Source organism: Schistocerca serialis, chromosome 2, assembly GCF_023864345.2.
Source record: "Schistocerca serialis cubense isolate TAMUIC-IGC-003099 chromosome 2, iqSchSeri2.2, whole genome shotgun sequence".
Lineage (NCBI taxonomy): Eukaryota > Metazoa > Arthropoda > Insecta > Orthoptera > Acrididae > Schistocerca > Schistocerca serialis.
In genome coordinates, this window is record NC_064639.1 from 389744944 (window position 1) to 389752242 (window position 7299).

The 7299-nt window shown below is 45.5% G+C and overlaps 1 non-coding gene across 1 annotated transcript; it reads left to right on the forward strand.

Moving 5' to 3' along the window:
• Positions 1 to 5583: 5583 nt before the first annotated feature.
• Trnas-gga (transfer RNA serine (anticodon GGA)) lies at positions 5584 to 5667 on the forward strand. The gene is given in 2 exon segments: positions 5584 to 5623; positions 5633 to 5667. It is a non-coding gene; the product is annotated as a tRNA-Ser (tRNA).
• Positions 5668 to 7299: the final 1632 nt, after the last annotated feature.

Sequence of the window (7299 nt, forward strand, 5' to 3'; positions counted from 1 at the left end):
CGGTTGGAGAAAACCTACCAACCGACGTCTCGCCCCCCATCCCCAAGGAGAACATGCCACTTCGTCGCTGATATTTGGTGCTCATTGTTAAAGTATGTATTATTCTAAATGGATAAAATATTGTGAGGTTGTACAGGGTTATTGTAAATGATTGAAGCGAATTCAGAAATCTGTTGTAGCTATGTTATTTGGCATATTGTTACAGGGCTTTGCACACACATAAAAGAACTAAAAAGGGCTTTTGGATATATTACAAGTCCTACATATGTACCCCCTTCTGATTCTGCAGATATCAAGTCGATAACCAAGTTCTTCCCAAGTTCGACGCAGCGTGTCCCTATAAATTGTTCAAAAGCACTGGTGATCCGAGCTCGCAGTTCTGGTAGGTTTGTTGGTAGAGGAGGTGTAAACACTGGAGCTTTCATATAACCCCACACAAAGAAAAAAAAATCGCACGGGGTTAGATTCGGAGACCATGACACGAATTGCTGATCATCAACCCCAACACTACCGATCCATCGCTTTCTCAATTTCTGTTTAAGAAATCACGAACATCATCTGATGGAAGTGGGGTGGAACACCATCCTGTTGTTAGATGAGTCTACACTGTCGGTTCCAGTTGTGGCATGAGCCAGTTTTCCAGAGCGTCCAGATACACGTGTCCTGTAACGATCTTTTCCCAGAAGGAAAACTTTAAACCGTGAAACTGCACAGAAAACATGAACTGTTCGTGAATCTCGAATGTGCTGCCCGTCAGCGCGGTGGATCATTGTTGAACTTCGTTCTGAAGTGTCGCTGCACTGTTACCGCAGACTAATGTGAATGCATTTCAAGCGTAACATATGCTTCCTCGGCGTCTGTCACCGTCTTCACTAACTGCTGCGCTCTCGTGGCAAAGATCTGAAGTGCGGCTGCAACAATACAACAGTTTTTGGGTGTTTGTGTAAGAATGTTGAGTTTTGTCACAATATGTCTGTCTATTGATGTAGCTACATTGAATTTATGAGGTCGTTTCCATCATTTACAATAACCTTGTAAAGGAGCCTAGTCTACGTGCCAAACTGTAAGTTTTTATTTGGCGAGCTATTCATAGCATTGGAACTATTACATTTATACTGGAAGTATTACATTATTGTGCCATTCTGCTGTATATTGTGTTTGATCATTTGCAAAGAATGTAATGTAGCTGAATCACATGATAGTTTTACTACAGTATATACAGCAAATGAAAGATATGTTAAAAAATTTAATAATTCATCACCAAAAATGTCGAATATTAACGAACGTCTCTGGAGTATTGAATTTACGTGGAAAGACGTGACCAGTGAATTAATTATGCAGTAATTAAAGCAATTTTAACCAAAGGTAGGAAGTGGGCGGTCCAAGTCAAATATTGATATCTATTAATTTTCTAAAGATGGAGGCAACACTTATCATCAATAATAAGATTTATATAATCCAAAATTCGTTAGTAAAATGTCGGCTGCAACTGATACTTATGGAGTATCTTTGGAGCAGCAAAGTCAGAATTACAGTACGTTTCTGCAGCTACAGAAAACTCAACACGACGAAAGGAATATTTTCAACACTAAAATGTTTTCTCCACCCTTTTAATGTATGTCTACAAGATCCTAAGAAGAACTTGTGATTATGGGTGAAAAAAATAGGTAATAAGTGTAGCCATGACGAAAATGTCCAGAAAAAAATATCTGTAAATAGTGATCACTGTGAACCTACGCAGTGAACAGTGGCGAGAGATTGTGTCCGCTCCCACTGCTCGCGGCACAGTTAAAAGCGGAACTTCACTCGGGAGGTGGCGTCAAGGCTGGATTGCTACTACTATTTGCAGTGTCTGTGTCATAGGCTATGCAATGTCCTTCAGAGATGCAGGAACAGACGCTGCGGCGGTCGACAGCTGTATAAAATAAAAGAAATTTAATTGCAATTGCGAATACGTTTAGCTTTCAGCTGCGCAGTTGATTAGTGATAATGAAAATTTGTTTTGTTTTGTTTTGTTGTCGGGCGCAAAAACAACTAGGGGCATACGCTCCCATCAGAACTGTAGAACACAAATACAAAGAAAGGAGTTAAAACGACTACACATTAATCCCAATCGGCGGGAGAGAAGACAGCTAAAAACAGGGACGAGGAGAAAGGTCTATAAAATATGCCATAAAGAAACTGAGGTCTTGTACTAAAACTTAAATGGCGTTCGCCGTATTGCTACGACGGATAAAAAGTAAAATGAGGCCGACAGCCCGCACGTTATTCGCTTAAACGGACGGTAACTGAGACGGCAACCACAAACGAGAACGTAAGTGGATAAAAAAAAGGGCATTCCGTCAGGAAATGGCCGACCGTCAAAGGTTGAGCGCAATGAGTACAAAGTGGTGGGGGAGCACCACTTAACAAATGGCGATGGCTAAAGAGACAGTGCCCGATACGCAACCTAGCTACAATGATCTCCTCACGGCGAGATGGCCGAGAGGAGATCGTCCAAGGCGCTGGGTGGAGCTTAATAACCGGGAGCTTGTTTCCATGAAGGGAGGACCAGTGGCGACGCCAAAGGGACACCACCTTCTGACAGACGGCAACACGAAGATCATCGGAGGGAATGTAAGACCCAGCGGGCTGAGGTACGAGGACTGCAGCCTTGGCAGCAGCGTCAGCGGCCTCGTTTCCTGTCAGACCGAAGTGACTAGGAACCAACATAAACACGACAGATTGACATATGGAAGTATGGGTCGATCCTGGAGATTTAAAGGGACATTGAATGTCCTATGCCGCCAATGTTAATGTATCGAATTTTGTGACCGATTATCTTGGAAACGTTTTAAGACACCAACTTACAATTTTTCATAATTACTGAAGGCACCTTTCTAGATACACTGAACTAGAATTATTACTAAAATTGCATTGCTGGGCATGTTATCTTTTTTTTTTTTAATCGAACACCCAATTTTTTGACAGAATTTTGTAAATAAATGAGCATAAAAACAAAACAACTTAGGATATTTTAATTATTCTAGTTCCAAATGTGTTGAATCTCAAACTTGGCATGCTGTGAAATTTTCATGTCTCTACCATCAGTACTTTTTTAGAAAACGGGTCATTTATTGCAAAAAATCTAGTTCAGAGACATTGAGGTTTAAAATATTTTTTATTACAAATTCTTATACAGACTTACATTTCTGCCTCTTTTATGCACTAGAATTGACCTGGCCCATAGTCTGTGTCTTCTTCAGTGTCACAACAGCCCAGTGCTTGCCTATTCCTTACCTTTCTTGCTTCTTTTGTCATTTGTTGAGCAGCTAACTCTGCCTCACGTACACGAAGCTCATCCAGTTCCCGCAATGCTTTGGCTGTGTTCTGTCCAAATCTTCTCCAGAATCTTAAGTCTTTCATAGTTCCCACCATTAAAAGTTATTACAGCACCAGACACTGCTAACTTTAGAGTCATAAGGCCAAAAAATACATTTTTAGACACACGGCACCACACAACATTATTGAAGAACTCATTCACATTCTGGGGCCCGCATCTCGTGGTCGTGCGGTAGCGTTCTCGCTTCCAACGCCCGGGTTCCCGGGTTCGATTCCCGGCGGGGTCAGGGATTTTCTCTGCCTCGAGATGGCTGGGTGTTGTGTGATGTCCTTAGGTTAGTTAGGTTTAAGTAGTTCTCAGTTCTAGGGGACTGATAACCATCGATGTTAAGTCCCATAGTGCTCAGAGCCATTTGAACCATTTGAACCACATTCTGGGTCTTCCCATGTAAACACTTCTTTAGTAGCTTAGAATTTGCCAAATCACCGTAATAGATTTGATTGCCTCCATTACTGCCAAAGTAAGAGAACGTTTGTGTGTAAATTCATGCAAGGTGCCAGAAAATCCAGCTTGCCTATATTAACACTAAGTGTTTGGTGGAAGTGGACACGAAGCATGACATGGCTTTTCGTCGGTGTTTTCAAGTACTTCAGAAGGAAATGCAGCATCTCACATATCTGTTACCCGCAAATTTGCGTTTCTTGAAGTTACTTTTACACTTACTCATTTTATTAACGTATAAAAAGCAATAGAAGTTAGTTTACTACAAAAATAGCAAATAATCACACTACTTTCAACGAAAACTAATATCAGAAACAAAAGACTGTTTTGTTTATTCGTAATCCCAACTTCTGAGACGCAGCAGTAGGCACAAAACAAAGCAATTCACAGCCTTCTAGACTGTGTAGTTCCAAGATATGACTGCTGAACTCTGGCAGTATATGTGTAGCCGCGAAAATTGAGTCAGACGTCAACATTCAAAACATTATTTGAAGGTCTCACAATTGTCTGGTTTTAATGTATTATGTACCAAAATGTTCAGGAAAGTCCAAATCACATTATGGAGTAGAAAACAGGAAATGTCAAATTTCAGTGAATTTCAGGTACAATATCCCCATAACCATCCGTTTTTCTCGCGCGCTGTTCGAGACTGGAACGGTAGAGAAACAGCTTGAAGGTGCTTCTATGAAATCCCTGACAGACACTTAATTGTGGATTGCAGAGTAATCATGTAGATTTAGATGTAGGCGTGCTCGGATAGGCGAAGTGGTTAAGACGACCGTTCGTGATAAGGGAGAAATCCTGTTTTGAGTCCTTGTCCGGCACAAATTTTCACTGTCGTTGTACAGCTGAGATCTATACACTTTCGCAACTGCGAATAAATTTCTTTCTTTCAAGGCTGGATGTGTCGGCTGACTGTTGCAGAGGGCAATCGATAGCCCATTGTAAACAGCGGACGGACAAGCGTGCGGTCACGTAACGGTTCTTAATACAGAGCAGGGCGCGGGCGCAGTGGGCGGGGACGTGGCAGAAGCAGAGCCAGCATCCGGCGGTCAATGCGAGCAGGGCGGAGCGGGGCGCTGGTCCGTGACAGCCACAAATCACGTCCACAGCCGGCGGGCAGCGGCAGCAGCAGCAGCAGCAGCAGCAGCAGGCAGATGAAGCCGTCGCCAGCGGCAGCGCCAGTGGCAGCCACTTGACCCGCGGCCGCCTACAGATTTGAGCCCGGCCCGGGACCCTGTCCGCCCAGGAATGCGGCCGTCCCACACGGCACGCACAGCCCGACACCCAATCGCTTGTTTTATAGGCCCTGCCTCCGTAACCCTTTAATGCTCCAACACAAACACTGTCGATCGCTCGAACAAAGTGGCTACTGGTTGGAAGAAAGCGCGGTCCAGACCCCTCTACAAGATATACTGTCCAGTCACCTGTCAAAAGCCTGAATAACTGCCTTTTGCAGGGCGGCCAACTGTGAGACGTACAGATGGAATGTCAATGAGGTACCGACAGGGATGTGGAGCCATGGCAACTGCAGTGCCATGGCCAGCTGCGCTAGATTTCTCGACTGAGCACTAGTGCCGCGAACAGCTCCACCGAGATGGTCCCACAGATTCTTGGTTGGGTTTGAAGCTGGGGGGTTTAGCGGCCAGGGGAGTACGGTAAACTCATCCTGGTGCACCGACCGCTGTGGCCTAGCGGTTCTAGGAGCTTCAGTCCGGAACAGCCCTGCTGCTACTGTCGCAAGTTCGAATCCTGCGCCGGCCTGGGTGGCCGAGCGGTTCTAGGCGCTACAGTCTGGAACTGCGCGACCGCTGCGGTCGCAGGTTCGAATCCTGCCTCGGGCATGGATGTGTGTGATGTCCTTAGGTTAGTTGGTTTAAGTAGTGCTACGTTCGAGGGGACTGATGGCCTCAGAAGTCAAGTCCCATAGTGCTCAGAGCCATTTGAATCGAATCCTGCCTCGGGCATGGATGTGTGTGATGTCCTTAGGTTTGTTAGGTTTAAGTAGTCTAGGGGACTGATGACCTCACATGTTAAGTCCAATAGTGCTTAGAGCCATTTGAACCATCACCCTGGTGCACGGACATACACTGCGACATATTTCAATGTCGTGCTGATAGATGCAATCGTGCCAAGGGAAAATGCCACGAGTAGGTTAGGTCCAGTGTGCCTTCTAGATTGACGATGTCATACAGGGAATGCCACAAAAACATTTTCGCAGACCATAACGCTCCCTCCTCCAGGCTGCACCCTTCCGACGATTGTTACCGGGCCTTTGCTTTCAGACGTTTCACGTCGTACACGCCAACGACCACCTGTCCGATGGAGCATAAAATGTGATTCATCTGAAAAGCCACCTGTCGCAACGCAATGGACGTCCAGTTCCAGTAGTGGCGTGCAAATTCCAGCCTTGGTCGCCGATGAACTGCAGTCAGCGTGAATGATGAACCGGGTGCCTGCTGCAGAGACCCATGTGCAGCAACGTTCGCTGAACGGACGTTGAGGAGGCACTGTTGGTAGCCCAGTGGCTCATTTGGGCTGCCAGTTGCTCGACAGTTGCACGTCCAATCGCCCGTAGACATCTCCGCAGGCGTCGTTAACAAAAAGAGTGGCTCTAAGCACTATGGGACTTTTTTAACATCTGAGGTCGTCAGTCTTCTAGACTTATAACTACTTAAACCTAATTAACCTAAGGACATCACACACATCCATGCCCTAGGCAGGATTCGAACCTACGACCGTAGCAGCAGCGCGGTTCCAGACTGAAGCGCCTAAAACCGCTCGGCCACAGCGGCTGACCCCGTCGTTAACGCCTGTCAGCTACGGTCCGTGGTGCACCACGGTTGCCTAGCGCCAATTTGCTGTGTACGGTACACTTTAATCACGGCGGCACGCGAACAGTTTACAAACTTAGCCGTTTCGGAAACGCTTCCACTTTTGGTCCGAAGGCCAATGATCACACCCTTTTGGAAATCAGATAAATCGCTCTGTTTCCGCATTACGACAACGACTGCACTGTTTTTCCGCGCCACGCTTTAGATACCCTTCACTGCTAGTGTTGCCACCTACCGTCTGTGAGTGGGTATTGCAGGTTGACGTCGAACATAGACGGCGATCACATTAATATGATCGGATCATGTAGTAGCAGAAGTAACTCACAAAACTAGCATCACTGGCATCCAGCTATTGCGGGATCTTAGAACGTATTCTGAGCTCAAACTTAATGAAGTACCTCGAACAGAATGACTTGCTCCGTCCCAACCAGCAAGTATTCCGTGAACATCGATCATGCGAAACTCAACTCGCAGATTTCTCATCCCATGTCTTGGGAGCTATGGGGGCATGACAGATAGAGGCAGTATTTCTTCGCGCCAGAAAAGCATTTGACTCGGTACCGAATCAGCGCTTATCAACGATAGTACAGTCATATGGAGTATCAGACAAAATGTGTGACTGGGTTTAAGGATTTCTTGGTA